At 40.0% G+C, this 18292-nt stretch overlaps 1 protein-coding gene across 4 annotated transcripts in view; it reads left to right on the forward strand.

Moving 5' to 3' along the window:
- The window catches only part of atad1b (ATPase family AAA domain containing 1b), a 65107-nt gene that overhangs the window by 10579 nt on the left and 36236 nt on the right, over positions 1 to 18292 (forward strand). The window contains exons 1-2 of one of the 4 annotated variants that reach the window (XM_069900649.1): positions 13552 to 13640; positions 14069 to 14208. The exons of 1 other annotated variant lie outside the window; for it this stretch is intronic. The gene's annotated coding sequence lies outside the window, so the exon portion shown is untranslated. 2 more of the 4 variants (XM_069900650.1, XM_069900648.1) reach the window with 2 other exon arrangements.

Consider the following 18292-nt stretch of genomic DNA (forward strand, 5'->3'; position numbering starts at 1 on the left):
GAGTCATTGGGAAAGACTGGAAAGACTGGGTTTTTATTCCCTGGATCGTAAGGCACTGAGGGGTGACCTTGTGGGGATTTATAAAATTACAAGGACCATGGATAAAGTGAATCCTCAGCTTTTTCTCAGGTGACACAATTCTAGAATCAGAAGACATAGGTTGAAGGTGAAGGGGGAGAAATTTAAGATGGATGTGAGGGGCAACATTTTCACACGGAGGATGGTCCATATTAGTTACGAGTGCTGGAGGAGCAATGGAAGCAGATTCACAACATTCAAAATTCAACATTCATAGGAAAAGTTTAGAAGGATATGGATCAAACAGGACTTGGTCAGCTGAAATGGAAATGGTGTATTTTGGCATAAACCATCAGAAACATAAAATAACTCAGGTAGATTAGGTATGGATATATTTCCAGTGATATTCTGCTAACATAGAATATTTACGGTAAAAATTGCAATAAATTAAAACCACTGGGATTATAATTTTATTTGCTGTTCTTGCTCATGATAAATTATTTAAATTTGCTCAGATCAACTTTTCAAAATTGTCGCCTGTTTAATAAGTTTAAGCTTTATATCATGAACATGTGGTTGAATGGAAGAGAGATTCATGCATATTTGCTTCAGTTAATTTTTTTTAAATTGTAAACCAAACGTGAATGAGTTCAGCAGATACAAAATTCAGCATAGTTGCCCTTAATAATTCAGTCATTGGTGAACATTCATCTTGAATGCTTGCTTCTTCTCGAGACTGGGTCGGAAAGGGTACTTATTTTTCCTCTCATTTGCAATGGGCACATTGGATGGCATCCATTTAGAATGAGGTCAGAAGGTACTCGTTTATTAATTAGTTGAAATGTGTATATTATACAAGATACTTTCACCTATTTTCAGCTGCGATCAGCAAGTTCATTAAGGTAATTACCCATGGCTTTAAGAAGACACCTTTATCCATGATAGTTATTGAAGCAATGTGCTTTAATTTAATAATTTTTTTTAAGTAAATATACATCATGGTGATTGGCCCCTTATGGCCCAAGGACATTCTATGCTTAAATTTAATATCATAGGGATTTTAAAAAACGTGGAAATTTGGTCTTTTGCAGATGAAACTCCACTTGACTTAATCTCACAATTACCTGATGTCTCCTGTTGCTCTGGGGAAAAAAAAAAGAATTGTATCTGGATACCATAATTCCATAACTGAACAAAAAAAATATCCTGGACTGTTACCAGTTTTTTAGATCTTTTTCTCAGAAGGTTCTTGGTTCATGAATCCATTCAATGCAACAATGAATTTTTGAAGTTAACCCCTTACGTTTTGAGCTGTCAAGGTTTTCATTGGTACTTTATTTTAATAACAGATACATCTGACATGCTTTGTAGGTCACCATTGACAAGTTTCCTACAGTATTTCATTTTATATTTTAATTTGATTCTGTTTCTGATCAGCTTAATTGCAAATATCTTCATAAGACTAAGTTACTTTGCCTCCTTTCATATTTATCCTTTGCTGTAACTCAGCCCCATTCTTTTGGCTGAATGGTACATCACGTATGCAGCTGAACACAATTACTCTTGTTAAAGTCATTTGACAAAACGCTGCCGCATCATGGACACACACATTTTCTTTTATCGTTTCAGATTAACAGCATATTTTGTTAGTATGGTTTCAAAACAAATTTGCTTTCTGCACACAGGTATTGAGAAACAAAACAGATTTATATATCAGAAAAAACCAGGGTACCATAGTACCATCGGTGCAGCAACTGTTCCTAAACGTCGTGCTACGAGACGTGGCACCTCTACCTCTTTCCTGATGGCAGCAGCGACAACAGCACACGTCCTGGATGGTGCGGCTCCTTGATGGTTGCTGCTGGCGGCGTTCCGTGCAGATGTTCTCATAGTGCGGAAAATTTTGCCTGTGATGTAATGGGTGGTATCCACTATCTATTTCAGGGCTTTTTGCTCAGATACTAGCCATGATGCATCCGGTCAGCCCATCTGTAGATTTGCCAAGGTTTCCAATGTCGTGGCGCACCTTCGCAAACTCCTGAGGAAATGGAAGTGCGTAGGTTGGGTCCAGCAAAGGACCTCTGAGGTAGTGAACCCCAGTGATCACTGGATCGTACACTTCTGGTTTTCCCTTCCTGAAATACCTTGGTTTTGGTGACATTGGGTGCGGGATTGTTGTTAATATTATCATTCAGCCAAGTTTTCAACTCCCTCTTGTAACGCTGACTCATCGCCGTTCTTTGTACAGCCCCGTTACCATGGCATCATCAGCAAATTTAGAAATGGTGTTGTCATACTGAGCCACGCAGTCATAGGTGTAAAGCAAGGAGAGCAGGCGGCTAAGTGCGTAGCCCTGTGGTGCTCCGGTGCTGATGGAGATTGTGGATGAAATGTTCTTGCCAATCTGCACTGATTGGAATCTGGAGGATGATCCGATTACACAGTGGATTATTGAGGCCCAGGACTTGGAGTTTGAGGGGATGGTGGTGTGGAATGCCGAACTGTAGTTGATAAAGAATATCCTTATGTCTGCATCTTTGCTGTCCAGGTATTCCAGGGTTTTATGCAGAGTCACTGAGATGATATCTGCCATAGACATGTCGCTGCAGTAAGTAAATTGGAACAGATCCATGTCACTGCTCAGATAGGAGCTGACATGCAGCCTTTCGAAACACCATCACTGTGGACATGAATGCCACCAGTCAGTAGTCATTTTGACAGGTTGCCACACTCTTCTTCAGCATTGGTATGAGTGAGGGCTGTTTGAAATAGGTGGGTACCACATCCTGTTAGAGTGAGATGTTGAATATATCTGTGAATACATTGGCCAGTTGGTCAACACAGGTTTTCAGTACTCAATCAGGTGCTTTCCTTAGATTCATTCTCCTGAACACAGCCTACACATCATCAAATACGGAACTTTCCCCCTGAACTCGCTGGCCCATAGGACTGGGCTTCACAGGCAGGCCCTGTTGACCTCCAGGATCGAGCCTCCGACATGATCTTTCATCCTGAACTCAGCAACCTACAGAACTGAGCTTCAAAGTGGGTTTTCACCTTGACCCCTGCGACCTACAGGACCAAGCCTCCATTGTGAACTCCCACCCTGGCTCCAGGAGCACACAGGCCTCTCTCTCTCCACTCTCCGGCTTTCCCAAACCTTCCCATGCTCCCTTTAATCCTTCCTACTCTTCACCTCCTGATCTACCCTATCTTCCTCCCCTCCCCATCATCCGCCACCACATTGAACCAGCCCCTAACCCCTGCCTGATCTTCACCATCCCCTTCAACCTCCACTCTTGGAGACTTGAACACTCTGCCTCTTTGCTACATCTTAATGTGTTCTGCACACACCATAACGCTGAAATCTTCCTCTGTCTGCTCTGTCTCTGTGCCCACTTCCACAACCACGATTCTCCACTGCCCATGACAGATCCTTTCTTCCGCTTTAAACCTTCTTCCTCCTGAACACCACATTCCATCCAGTGTTCTGCCTGCTCTGGACCTTTATATATCTAACTGTCGCCGTGAGATCAACAATATTGACTTCACTACTCCCCTTACTCATTCTAATCTCACCCCTTTTAATGCCTGGCCCTCCACTCTCGCTGCACCAATCTGAATCTTACCATCAAACCTGTAGACAAGGGTAGCATGTTGTGGTCTGGTGCACTAATCTTTATCTGGCCGAATCCAGATGACAAATCTTTCCCCTCCAACAGGACCTCACCAAAACTCATGAAACCATGATATCTTGCATCATCTCCGAACTCATCACTTTTGGTTACCTCACTGGCATGGCCTCCAACCTTATTGTTTCCCAACCCCGATATGCCTGTTTCTATCTCCTACCCAAGATCCACCAACCCAATTGTCCCAGTAGTCCCATCGTGTCCAAGTGCTCCTGCCCCACCAAATTGGTCTCTGCTTACTTCGACTATGTTTTGTCCCCCCTGGATCAGTTCCCCCCCCCCCTCCCCACCTTCCTCTTGGACACTTCACATGCCCTCCATCACTTCCAATTCCCTGAACTCAATTGTCTCATGTTTACAATAGACGTCAAATCCCTCATACTGAAGGCCTCAAAGCCATTTGTTTCTAATATTATCCCCTTGAAGGAGGGCTCAGGCCCAAAACGTCGGCAATATACCTTTTTCTCCTATAGATGCTGAAAAGACCGGCTGAGTTCTTCCAGCATTTCAGTATAATTTTACTTCAAATACCGATAGTAGAGGATCAAAGTGGTCAAAATTATGTCACTGTTAACACTTAAAAACTTTATTCCATTAGTTCTATTATGTCCTTAGGTATTAAGGACTTCAAAAGAATGAAGAACAATCAAAAAAATTTTTGCATAGAATTAAAGTTTTCTTTCCCATCTGCTTCAACTTGGGTGAAAGACTCCAAAGAAATTGTGCATATAATTTCATATTAATTATCTGAGACTGTAAATTTAAATTTAGACAAGCAACAAGGTAACAAACCATTTTGGCTCACAAGCCTGTGTCGCCAAATTACACCCAATTAATCTACAATCCCCGGTACATTTCAAACGGTGGGAGGAAACCGGAGCCCCGGGGAAAACCCATGCAGACACAGGAAAATGTACCAACTCCTTATAGACAGTGCAGGATTCAAACCCTTGTCCTTTCACTGGTGTTGTAACAGCGTTGCACTAACCGTTACGTTAATCGTGCCAAAGTTAGGAAGGAAAACTTCTTCAAAAATGTTCATGCAAAATAAAAACATGCAGAAAGGTCATAGGTACCTGTAAAGGAATGCAGATACTTATGTTTTGAGTATTTATCTTTCCTCAAAAGTGAAAAGATATGTAATCCTGTTTCATAACAGAGGACAAACAAGGAAAAGAGAGACAAAAGGGTGAGATTTTCAATTCAGTAGATTTTTGTGGGATGTAAATTGCCTAATGGAGAAAAGGAAACCTCTTGGATGTAAGAAAACAAATAGTGAGATGAAAAAGATTTGGAAAACAAAGTTTATATGCAGATAGCTTTAATAGTGAAGGATACAGAAAAAACAAAAAATTGGATAAAATAAATGTTGAATGAATGTGGTAAAATTAGAAACACGAGCTAAGTTTCTAGATCAACACTGAATCTGGAGGGAATTTGGCACTTCCAGGAAGAATTTTATGCGCATAGGGTTAGTTCGTAGGATTAGCTAGCAACAATTTTACCACAGAAAATTAAAATTCTCTATGGAATATTGTTTTGAAATTTTGATCTTATCTCAATTTCCCACTTATTTCAAAAGTATCATTCAACATAATCCAAGTGGGTATTTATTATTGTCATCTTTTCTTATGTTCTAACTTTAAGTTGTTTAGGTAATTATCATACCAGATGTCAGTCTCTAAAGCATTATCTTTAACATTATTTTACAAATATGTTTAATAGATGATGAACAATGACAGTAATAAATTGGATGTTATTAACGATGGAAATCCTTCCACCTATCTTCCTGAAAAAGAAATAATTTTATGAAATGAAGAAAAGTGGTTCATTGGCAGACTAGCAGAGACTGTATGACTAATTCAAGATGATTCAGTGTCGATGGGTCACAATCTTCAAGTTAAAAAAATCTTGCTCATATATACTGTTGCAGTTGTATGTTGTGTTTTCAGACTATAATGTAGGAGCAATTATTATTTGGAGAAAAGGTGATTTTAGTGAACAGAAACGAGTTCACTGAACTATACAACCAACTACTGATTTTTAAATGAAATCTTGAAAGTTCTAGACTGATGTCAATTCTAATCTGCAGAAATACCTGATATACCAGTCAAGGTATTTGATTATCTGTTGCCATTTTCACACCAACTTTTCCAAAGACAATTGAACAAATCACAATCCATATTTGTGGGAGGATAATTTGACTGTCCTACACAGAGCTAAGCTTATGTTTTGAGTATTTATCTTTCCTCAAAAGTGAAAAGATATGTAATCCTGTTTCATAACAGAGGACAAATAAGGAAAAGAGAGACAAAAGGGTGAGATTTTCTATTCAGTAGATTTTTGTGGGATGTAAATTGCCTAATGGAGAAAAGGAAACCTCTTGGATGTAAGAAAAGATGGTAACTGTCCAATCTTAAAAATACAAATTCATGACATGTAAATCAAAGAAATCCATCCAAAGCTAAAGATATTTGTTCTACTTTTGCCCTAAACGGGGGACCATAAATTTGGGCAAGGAAAAGGGGCTAATATTTTCATTGTGGTCAGTCAGCTAAAGTAGAACAGTAAGCCTAGATGAAGGAATTGGGTTGCTTTTGCTGCTTGATACCTCCAGTGTAGTGCCTGGATAGCCTTTGTAATTTTTCTGTAAAATTTTCCATTATATTTTCATAACTTTGAATTAATAATTAACTTTTGGTTAAAGGACTGACGAGCCTAGAGGAAAGATATCATATCTGAAATTGTGGCTTTATCTGTAAATCCCATAAAGAGCCCCAACATCTTGGTTACAACCACTTCTTGCTGCAACGTCGATGTTCAAAAACAAATTTGTCCCAATGGAGATCAAGTTCTTGAAGTTCCCTGCACTGCACTCATCAGAAACTAATCAGAACCATAAAAATGCTGTCTGCACTGTTGTTAAGCTACTTTTTTTTGGCAGTAGAGTAACTGAATATTTATTGTCCATCTTTTGTATCATTATCTTTTTCTGTATGGTAATTTAATGTATACTTTTGTAGCTTTTTTTTACATAAAATATCTGTTTGACTCCAGCAGGAAACAAATTTGGTGTCTGTGTACAATGGATATATCAATAAACTCATTATTATCAATGTCATCAAGCTCCTTAATTTGGTCTCTTCATTCTCCATGAAATACCTGCCATTTGCAATTGAAAAATGATTCTGTATACCATTCTGTTGGGTGATCAAGTCGACTAAATAGTGGAAGTGGATCAACATAGGTTCAATGGACACCAACATCTGCAGACTTTACTGTTTAACTCCATTATAGGTTTAGTTTAGTTTTTATCAATTTTAATGTGCCTGTAATATTTGAAATGTTTACTTTAACATGCATGCACTACAAGCAATTAATAAGGTAACTGGTATGTTGTTTCAATAATACTTCAGTACAAAAGCAGAGATCCTTTCTCAAATAATCCATTGTCCTAGTAAAATTGCATCTGGAATAGTATGTACAGGTTTGATATCCCTACCTAAGAACAGATATACTTGTATCAAAGGTATCCAGCAATGGTTAATTGATCATTGATACATTGATTCTTGGAGTGGCAAAGTTGTCCAATAAAGAGAGCTTAAGAAGGTTGTGACTATATTGGTGACTCCAATGTAACAGGCAGAGCTGTGTTCAAAGAAAGTGATCCACATCGTGATTTTCCATGATGTGAATCTGTGCCATCAGTTATGTTTTGAAGAAAAATAAATATTATGTTTATTTAATTTTTTTCACAGAAATTCTGGGTGAGTGAATATTATTTAATCGATCAAATTTTTAATAGTGATGTGAATTCTCTAAAGGTGAATTTCTATAATCCAAACAGCCATAATGCAGGAGTCACCCTGAACTAATCTCAATGAAACATACAGAATTCTTATGTTGCTTGACAGGGTAGCTGCGTAATTAATGGCTAAGGTTCAAGAATCGGAAGTCATAGTCTCAAAAGTAAAAGGTTGGCCTCAGTCATGAGGTGAAAAATTTCTTCAACCAGAGGCCAGAGAATAGGAGCCCTTGAAATAGGAGCCAAGAGAGTTATGGAGACTAAATATACAGTATTGAAGAAAGGGATTGGTGGATTTTTAGTTAAAGGATATTGGTGCAATAAGCTGGTAAAAGATGTCAAAGATTTTAATGATAACCAAGCTGGCATAAAGCACGAAAGAATCTATTCTTATTTCTTTTTTAAAAATAACTATTAATTCTACAGTATTAACATTTGGCTTAAACAAAGTAAAATATTGTAAGGCTTCAACAGAATTAAAATCATTCAAAAATTAATTCTGTCACAGTCAATCTCAAATCGGAGAAACTTCTTTTAGACTATTGTCGCATTGAAGGAGGTTACAAAAATCATGAATTAACTTTTTCTTTGCAGGTACTGTGAATTTAAATAAATGGCAGAATAGGTTTGCAGGAAATGATGGTCCTCATACTGCTTTTTTTAAACAATTTATGTATTTCAATTACATCATTTTTAATTCTTCTGGAGAATATAGCCCATTCAAAATCTCAATCATCCTGTAATCCCAAAAATGTAAAAAGTAAGGCTTTGCTACAATATTTTTAGAGAAGGCACAGCAAACACTTTGGAAATCAAATGGTAAGCTATTTTTTTTATTGAAAGGGATTGAGAGGAAGGAAGTCTTGCTGAAATATAAGACCACACCGTTGTGCAATTTCAGTCACCAAACTTAAGGCATAATTTCTAAAAAAGGTGCAGAAAAGTTTTACTTGATTGATTTTTGAGGTAAAAAGTTATCCTTTGTGAGGGTTTTAAAGGAATAAGTTATATTTTTGACAGGGTAAAAACATTTAAATATCTGAATCAGAAGAACATGAAATTCAGGAGTAGTCCATCTGGCCCTTCAACCTTACTCTGCCATTTAACAATATCATGGCTACCTCAGCTTCATTTTCCAAAACCATCTCTTTATTCCATTAATATCCAAAAATCCATCGATCTGCTTTGAATTAATTCAATGACTGAACCACTACTGCTTGACAAGGTACAGTAGAACTCCAAAGATTTGCCATCCTCATAATGACATGGTCAAGAGAAGGATAAAACTGCAAGTTGCTGATAAATTTTGTAGGAAAGGAAGGCTAAATGTATTTTAAGTTACTTTCTTTGTTGTGAGAAGCCAGTGAGTGGATAGAATAGAAAAAAGAATATCAGATTGTTGAGAATTTGAGAACAAGGAATGCTTGAAAAGAAAGCAGTGAATAAATAATGAAAATTAGTAAATTGACATTGTACAATACGCTGAATTTCTTGTTGCTGCTTATCAGGTACTTTGTAAAATCAAAACAACTACAAAAATAACTAGAAATAATATAGTTAATTGAATTAAAAGGAGCCAATAAGTTAAAAATGATATTAAATATTCAGTCATCTTAGTGGAAAAAATATTGATAAGAAAATCATATGTTAAAATTTAGGTCAGATTGTTTCCACATGCCTTTATACTTTGTTGCTTCAAGTGGGATATCTTTATAATATTTTGAAAAACAGTTAATTCAAATAATCTCTCAACTGCTTTTAAATTGAAATGAAGCATAGGGTCAGGACAGAATGGATTGTGAAAGTTTATTGTTGAATATCAGTAGATTGAAAATCTGTAGTCTGTTATAAAAGAGTTCAGTTCATAAATTAATTTCCATGTGCCTACATTTATATATAGTGACAGAAACCAGATGTCACATAACTGCAAATAGAAATATCTAACTCTTTTTAGTTGAGGTTATTAGTTTGAAAAACTAAAAAAATGTCAGCATTTCACTAAATTTGATATCAAAAGTCAATATTTTAGGAAGTAGAAACCCACGGAAAATAGTTCACACCTTCTGTGCTCACTTTTACCTATGCTGCAAACAGTACGCTTTTGTTTCCTTGTGGAAACTATTCAGCAGGTTTTGATAGCATTCAAGGTGGTTGTACACATTTGTTCATCCAGTCCAATTTGGTGCTAAATATTCCACAGATTTAAGATACTTGCCTGAAATGAGGTGTCAGCTTGACCAATATGGCAAAAAGCAAAGCAAGAAAGGAGAACAGGGAAGTAGCAGTAGGACTAGGAACACGACAAATGAGTCATCTGCCAAACAGTTTCAAATGCCATCTAAGAAGTACTGGAACTGAAATAGATTATAGCATAAATGTAGTTAAATTGTCAGAAATGGCCGAGCCATGTGGTGGTTACTGAATAAGTAACCCGAGTTCTGGAGTGTTAGATTCAAGTCTTCAGTGACTGCTGAGGAAGTTAGTTTCAAATGTTTGTGTGTATTTTGGTCAATATGGTTCATAGTGTGAAAAAAAAATTTAAAATTTTAAAAAGGTAACCAGAAGAAATGGTGAATTCCATAATGCTGGGTTCCACTTTTTCAAAAATCAGTAGCTGTTGTGCGTTATTTCCATAGGATCCAGGCATTAAGAAAGAGTGATGTCTCCAAGCTGAGTAAGCACCAATGACACAAGATTACCAGGAAGAAATACAAGCACATAGTTGATAAATTAAACACTTTACAAACCAAGATAAATAATTGGAACATACATGAGATGAAAATAACTGAAACATAAACTCATTAAAACGTTTCATTTAATTGAGATATTTGCTAGCGAATTACAAACCACAAAGTTTATTTTTAGGGCAAGACAATTTATGTATGAGTTCATCATTTAAAGCTTGCTCACACGTCATGCACCAGTTTAGCAAGCACGGGGATTTTGTAGTGAACAATGCTTGCAACAAGCTTGAGATTTTCCTCACTTGTGTTGGACAAAATTGAAAAACAAAGCTGTCTGTAGAAAGACAAAGACAGCGACTTCCAAATTTCGATGTTTGCATCTCCCTGCTCAAAGTTTCTATCGATTAGTTTCACAGTGAATGCTTGTGGATTCAGTACAAGTATAAACTGGGAAATGTGTAAGTTAATGAGCTTAGTTTTGGCAATGCCTTTCACAACCAGTAGGGGCTGGAAGCAAAGTAAAAACCTTGAACTAAATGCCCATGGAATTTCTGTAAAAAAAGTTATGTTGTGCAGATATAATGTCAATGTAACGTTATGTACAGTAAATTGAGACATGAACAATTTGTATTGTAAACTTGCAAATTTTATTAACAAAATACATTTTTGGAAACAAATTGCATCGCAACCATTGCTGACACACCGATAATGTTAAATGTGAGTTTATTGTCATATACATATACTGATGCACCAAAATTCTTACTTACCACAGCAAAACAAGTACACTACTGTAATTACAATGCTATACATTAAAGTACCACAATGCAAGACAGAAAAAGGGTGGCACAGGTTGGCATAGCAGTTAGCGCAACGCCTTTACAGTGCCAACAATCAGGACCCTGGTTCGAATCCTGCGCTTTCTGTAAGGAGATGGTGTGTTCTCCCCATGTCTGAGTGGATTTTTCCAAAGAGGCTCTGGTTTCATCCTACCGTTTGAAGCATACCGGGGGTGTAGGTTAATTGGGCAGCACGGACTTGTGGGCTGAAATGCCCTGTTACCATGCTGTATGTCTAAATTTATTTTTTTAATGTAAATTTCATAGCTGCAGTTAGTGCTAGAAAGTAAAAGTGACATTTTGGGGGTGTGGACAGATGTTTTGGTAGGCCTGCAGCAGTTTATGGTTAGTGTTAGAGCGGTATGGGATGTTTCAAGAGTTAACTAAAAACTGTTCTTGAACCTCGAGGAGCTGGACTTCAAGCTTCTATACCTTCTGAAGGGGACAGAGATAAGAGGTTGTGACCAAGGTGTTGGGGGTCCTTAATGATGTTAGTTGCCTTCACAGAGATGTTTTCAATGGATGGGAGGTCAGTGCCCATAATGGACTTTGCTTGGTTTGCTACTTAGTGTAGCCTCCTCGGCACCCGAGTTTCCAAAGCAAGTCTACTTTCCATAGTGCTCCTGCATGGGTTTGATAGTGTATTCGATGACAAATCTCATCAATCATCTTTTCCTTCTCTAAGTCAGGAAACAAGACATGCCTATCTTCTGGTGTTGAACTTTGTCCATCCACTAATCTGAGCGTTTAAAGAGGGTTACCCTGACACATTCTCCTCTATGATATTTTTCCTTAATTTACTAATGCCTTCCATTGAAGCTTGCAGCATTTTCTTTTAAAAAAGAACAATTCTCTTCAAAGCTGCCCTTTGACTTCAGCTCAGCGTTCAACACCATCATACCAACAAGGCTAGTGGATAAAATGTTCTCACTGGGACTTAACACCCCTCTCTGCAACTGGATTGTGGACTTCTTGACTGAAGGACCACAGTCAGACCAGGTTGGTAGATAGGTTCCATCCCACTAACCCCACCCTCCCTATTTTCTTACACAATTACAGTTACCAACACATCGCACTGGAGACTGGAAAAATTCCACTAAACCTGCCAACAAACTGTGGCATGTGCAACTCCAAGTGAGTGGGTGTATGAGCGCGAGAGCAAGAACGTGAGATGGTTGGAAGGAGGTGAGTTGGGGCAAGGCCCGCTTATGCTCCCTCTGCCCATGAAACCAACTTTGGGGAGCCTTACTAAAACTCAGTCTAAGGCCTCAGGTGGTAGTTAGTCCACCACTGCCCTTCCAACCGCGTATGTTTGACATCACGGTGGCGGACAGCACTGCTGCACTTCTTGCCCTGCCTCCTTCAGCTTTGGAAGCCGGTTTGCGATTCATTCCTGCATGAAAGCGCAGAGTGATCCGGATTTTTGGTCATCAGCATAAAAGGTAAATTCGCCTTTTTAAAAAAAACGTGAGCAGCCGATTACACACCTTTTGTGTATAAACCACCCCCCCTCCCCCCCCCACCCCCATGTAGAGATATTCTTGTTATAATCCTAACAGTGTCTGGTCATTTCTACCTATGTATGATGTCTGACATACCGAGTTTCTCCAGCAGTTCATTGTTGCCTGCATTTGTATGAATTATATGGGAATCTATTTTGATGAATAAAGAAAATTTAAACACAAAATCTAGAAAAAAATGTAAAAGAAAGGTCACCTTCCTTGGCTCTAACCAATACCTGGGTCTGGATTTAATTTCCAGACACACTTTACCTGCTCGCCAGTGATTCTACCCTCCCTCTCCCCCAGTGATTCCACCCTCCCTCCAGTGATTCCACTCTCCCTCCCCCCAGTGATTCCCCCTCTCTCTCCCCCCAGTGATCCCACCCTCCCTCCCTCCCCCCCCAGTGATCCCACCCTCCCTCCCTCCCCCCCCAGTGATCCCACCCTCCCTCCCTCCCCCCCCAGTGATCCCACCCTCCCTCCCTCCCCCCCCCAGTGATCCCACCCTCCCTCCCTCCCCCCCCCAGTGATCCCACCCTCCCTCCCTCCCCCCCCCAGTGATCCCACCCTCCCTCCCTCCCCCCCCAGTGATCCCACCCTCCCTCCCTCCCCCCCCAGTGATCCCACCCTCCCCCCCTCCCTCCCTCCCCCCCCTCCCTCCCTCCCCCCCTCCCTCCCTCCCCTCCCCCCCTCCCTCCCCTCCCCCCCTCCCTCCCCTCCCCCCCTCCCTCCCCTCCCCCCTCCCTCCCTCCCCTCCCTCCCTCCCTCCCCTCCCTCCCTCCCCCCCCCCAGTGATCCCACCCTCCCTCCCCCCCCCCCCCCCCCCCCCCCCCAGTGATTCCCTTCCCCCAGGGATTCCACCCTCCCTCTCCCCCCACGGTGATTCCACCCGCCCCGGGCGATTCCACGCCCCGCCCGGAACCACAGCGTCGGCTGCTGCTCTCCGGACGTCTGGTGCAGGCGGACACGGCCGGGCATGCGCAGTTCGCCCCCTCGCTTCGAGTTCAGGTGAGTGTGTGTCAAGCCGGTGCCCGAGAGGGTGGCGTGTCCTTGACTGCAGTTGATACCTGGGCACCGGGTTGGATTTCAGGACGTTTCTCTGGGTGAGCGGGCAAATATTTTGGGGGTTGGTGGGGGTTGGTGGGGGGTGGGGGGGGGGGATCGGGCTGCAAGGAGCTTCCACCCTCCCCAATTTCACCTTGCGGCTGTGAACAAGGCCGCGGAGTGTGGAGTGGATCACGTTCTTTCCGATGTCCGACCAAGGGCGACCCTTTCAAAAACCCCAGAGGGGCATCAAGTGACCCTGAAAGTTTATTGAAGATCTGTGATATTTCAACACTGGCGGCGATGCAATGATAGGGGTCGTTACAACGCATCGCGGTCTGTTGTGCCACTAGATTTCCACGTCAGCTAGACCATTAAACCCGCACGTTCATTCAGTTTATCATTTAAAAAGCCTCTTGTTTGGAGATGGCTGGTGTTAAAGTGAGAATCGTTGGGTAATCCTTTTTATATTTGCCTTTTCATGTAGTACCCGATGTAAAACAATAATCGGAAGCTGAAAGACTGCATGTGTTGGAAACTGGATTGCAGAGGCTGGAATCTGGAGGGAACAGGAGGAACCTGACGGGTCGGGCAGCCTCGCTGACTCTCCAAGGCCCAGCCTGAAACGTTGGTCACCTTCACTTCCTGTGAATGCTGAGTTTCTCCAGCACTCTTGCGTATTGCATCCACAGAGAAAAATGGTCATCGAGCATTTCAGGCCAGGCCCCTTTATGGAGAGATAACAAGTATATAAATACGAATAAAAGGGCGGGGCAGAGAAGGTGGGGGAATACCCTATGTATGCTTGTCTGACCTACCGTATTAGAGAGATGTAGGTAAAGGTTGGGGGGGGGGATGGTTTGGAGAGAAAAGTGAAATGTAGACAGTGGAACAGGATTGAGGTGGGACTAACCAAAAATTGGAAAAATCAATGTTTCTTGATCAGCAAAAGTAGGGGAAAGGCTATTGTGAGGAGTTCAGTCGTTCATCGCGACTCCGAATTCAAATGAAAATGATTGCTTTGTGCACTGAGGTGGTAGATAGTTTTTTTCAGGTGTTGATGTCTCATGTGGACCAACAGCAAATATTATGAAGTTACACATTTTTGAAATAGTGAAACCAGCCATAGATGTCATTGAATATTAGGGCACTTTTAGAAGACATCCCTCCTGCCTTCATTTTTTCTTCGATCAATGTCTAATGTATTTAAATTTAGACATACAGCACAAAAACAGGCCCTTTCAGTCCATGAGGTCGTGCCACCCATTTGACTTACAACCCTGTTAAATTTTTTTGAACAGTGGGAGGAAACAGAGCACCTGGTGGAAACCCACGCATGTCATCAGGAGAGTGTACAAACTCCTTATAGACTGCTGGATTTGAACCTTGATTACTGGCACTGTAACAACATTGCGCTAACTGCTATGCTAAACCATGCTGCCAGATGATTCTGATCTTCTAACGATATGGTTAAAATATTTCCCTCTCTCTCTGTGATAACATCTCTACTCTTTATAGCACATAATATACTTCCAGGGTAATATTTTTGAGGGCTATTTTGCACTGAATGTAGATGTTGGTCAGGTGAATGGTGTGAACAAGGAGGAACCCTCTAGCTGTTTTCTGTTTAGAGAGAGCTTGAGGGTGAGACTCTGAGTAATGGAAATGTAGGAAACTGCTCTATTGACCACAGTAGAGTGAAAGCAGCATTTCCTGAAAAGGAACATTTTATCCTAGAGTGGAAGGCCTCATCTTGAGAGATGAAGCAGAGAAACTGTTGTAAGAGGCATTGTTGTAAGAGGCAGGGTGGGAGGAGATATAGTCAAGTAGCTGTGGGAGTCAGGGTTCAGTTATATGGTGTCTCAAACCTACTCCATCATTCAATAAGTGCATGTTTGATTCAAATCCTTTAGTGTACATTGCTATCTGATATGCATAATCTCAGGTATAAATTTGTATTTTGACATATAGTATGGTAACTATTCATTTTGGCCCAAGAGTCCATGCCACCTAATTAACCTACACCCCTTGTATGTTTCAAATGGTGGGAGGAAACCGGAACCACCGGGGAAAACCCACGCAGATCATGAATAGCAAAGATCTGCAATCTTGGTCTCAAATATAATCAGCATTTGGGCATTATAGCCCTCTGGGATTAAAAAAAAATCCAAAGTTCTCCATCAGGAAATCTCTTGTTCTTATCCTCAGTAGATAAGACCCACAATTTTCAGTTTCTTTAACACAAGCAAGCAGCCTCTCAGTCATTTGTATATTAATGAGGATCTACTAATACTTTTAAATTCCAGTAAGTATAGACTAATCTCCTACATCTCTTTATAAGACTTCCAAGGAGTCAACCTGGTGAACTTGCACTTCACTGACAAGATGCACCTTTTTTTTGGAAGCTAGGAATATAATTACTTGCAGTACAATTGAAGTTTCACCAAGCCCAGTATAATCGGCACAAATGTACTTTTGTTTTCCAAACTCTTGAAATAAAGACCAAATCTCTTCCAGATATTTTGTTATATCTGCAGATAAGCTCGCTCCAACTCTGCACCAGCATTTGATGGTTTCTTATATTTGGAAACTGTGTTGCTTTCCACTTCTTCCTATCAATTTTTTCATCTCAGTGCAAATATAAATATGAAAAACTTAAAACACGGATTCCTGTGTTATCCTCCTTGCAGCAGTCTGCTGACATGTAAATGATAGATTTTTTTACACTTTATTCTCTCCCTTCTCCAGCTGTTTAGTTGTGCTGGAATGTGGCCTCCCTCATTCAACAACCTTTTGAATGATGCCTTTTATCAAACACCAGAGATCATATACCCATTTTTTTTCTAGTTATATTCATATATTAAATTGTATTGACAATAACCATACCAGCAGTGTGAGTATAAGACAGCTTTAATAAACTAATATGTACACTAAGAGGTCTTGTCTCTCTGCAAGACGAACCTGGAAGGCTAGACTGTAGCTCTGGACTGCTTTATAGACAAGGTCACCAGCATTCACCCCCCCTTAAAAAAAAATGTTATTTCCCCGCCCTTGTCCTCCTTCCCTTGTTTGTCAGTTCATAAGTCCAAAATTTTTTGTGGCTCCTGTTGCCTTCTGGACCTCCTCAGTAGTGGTATAGGGATGGGGAGTGCGGTCTACCTTTCGGCCTTTCTTGGTGGAGGTGTGGGAGTGGGAAGTACTGGTTGGTCGTGTGGGCTGGGGATCCTCTTGTATGGGATTAGGTCTTGCCATCAAGTCTAGGGTGGTGATATTTTGTTTTATGGTGATTTTTAGGAAAAAATATTTTTTGACATATTTGAAAGGTAAAATATGCCAATTTATAATTTCCTATTGCCACTTACTTGATGATGTTGTTATTAAGCTAATTGGATCATAATGCTCGGATTTATTTTGTTAGGGAAATGAGTGGTTTCAAAGGACTAGACCTTTAAAATACAGACTTTGGAATTAAAATAAAGTTTAGATCTTTGGGTATAATATACATGAAGTACTATATCAACCAAATGTAAATTTACTGGGGAATTTGCTTCACTAGACCTTTGATGTTGGAATTAATAAAGTAATGAATTCCCCTTCCAATTTGCACTTCCTGACTGTGCCCAAAGTTTTTAACTTTATTTTAATTTTTGTATACAATAAATGTAAAAGTTAATGGTGAAGATCAATATGAAAGGATTCAGAGGGCCAAAGATTACTTGGAAAGTTGAATGCCAGAGTGGCAGATGGAATTTAATCCATACAAATGTGATGTGAAATATTTTTTGGCATCAAGTACAAACTTGATGGACCTCAGGAGTTGTGTGCTGTACACCTCTGATTAATACCTTGAAAATTGACTTTCACTTTGAATTGTTTTTCTTAAGCCCCCCCATCCCCAATCATTAATCATGCAACTAAGATGTCGCAGGAATCTTAGGGGTGTCATGAAGTATTTGCCCTACACAGGGTTTTTTAATGGATGCAATGTATATTTCACCATGTTCATCTCAGAATTTAAGTCAAGCTGTTTATTATCATCCAAATTGTACCAGTATTATCCAACGAAACAGCATTCGTTCTTTGTGCAAAGCATGCAGACATACAACCAGACATAACACACATACAGGCTTTTGAAAATGATATCACAGTATGAGATATTGAAAGAGATTTTCAGCATCCTTGCCTTCTTCGGTTGAGATGTGAAATGTTCAAGTTGTTTAGATGCAGCTGAAGAAATCATTGGACAGGCTGTATTCTTCAATGATGTAGCGGCATTAGAAGGAGCGCAGACAAGCCTGGAATGGAGGGCTGTATTCCTATGGGATAGGATGGATTTGTTCTCACTGCAACATAGAAAGCTGAGGGGTGAACTCACAGAGGTGCATGGAAATCAAGTGACGCCAACCCCGAACCTGACAGCTCTAAAGACCCTATTATCCATAAATGGGCCCACATCTTTTTGGAAGTTAATATTTGAACCTTTAATATCTATTTCTTTTCTAGACTTAGATAAGACATTATCTCATTTAACCATTGTGTATCTGTAGGTGGAGTATTATCTTTCCATTTAATCAAAATTGCATGTCTGAGTATCAATGAAGTAAAGGATAACATTTGGTTTTGAGTCAGTAAAACATAATCATCTTGAAATTATCTGAATACAATTAAAGAGGAATGTTCTAATTTGACCTTCAGAATCACTGATAAAATT

The sequence above is a fragment of the Narcine bancroftii genome, chromosome 10, assembly GCF_036971445.1.
Source record: "Narcine bancroftii isolate sNarBan1 chromosome 10, sNarBan1.hap1, whole genome shotgun sequence".
Classification (NCBI taxonomy): domain Eukaryota; kingdom Metazoa; phylum Chordata; class Chondrichthyes; order Torpediniformes; family Narcinidae; genus Narcine; species Narcine bancroftii.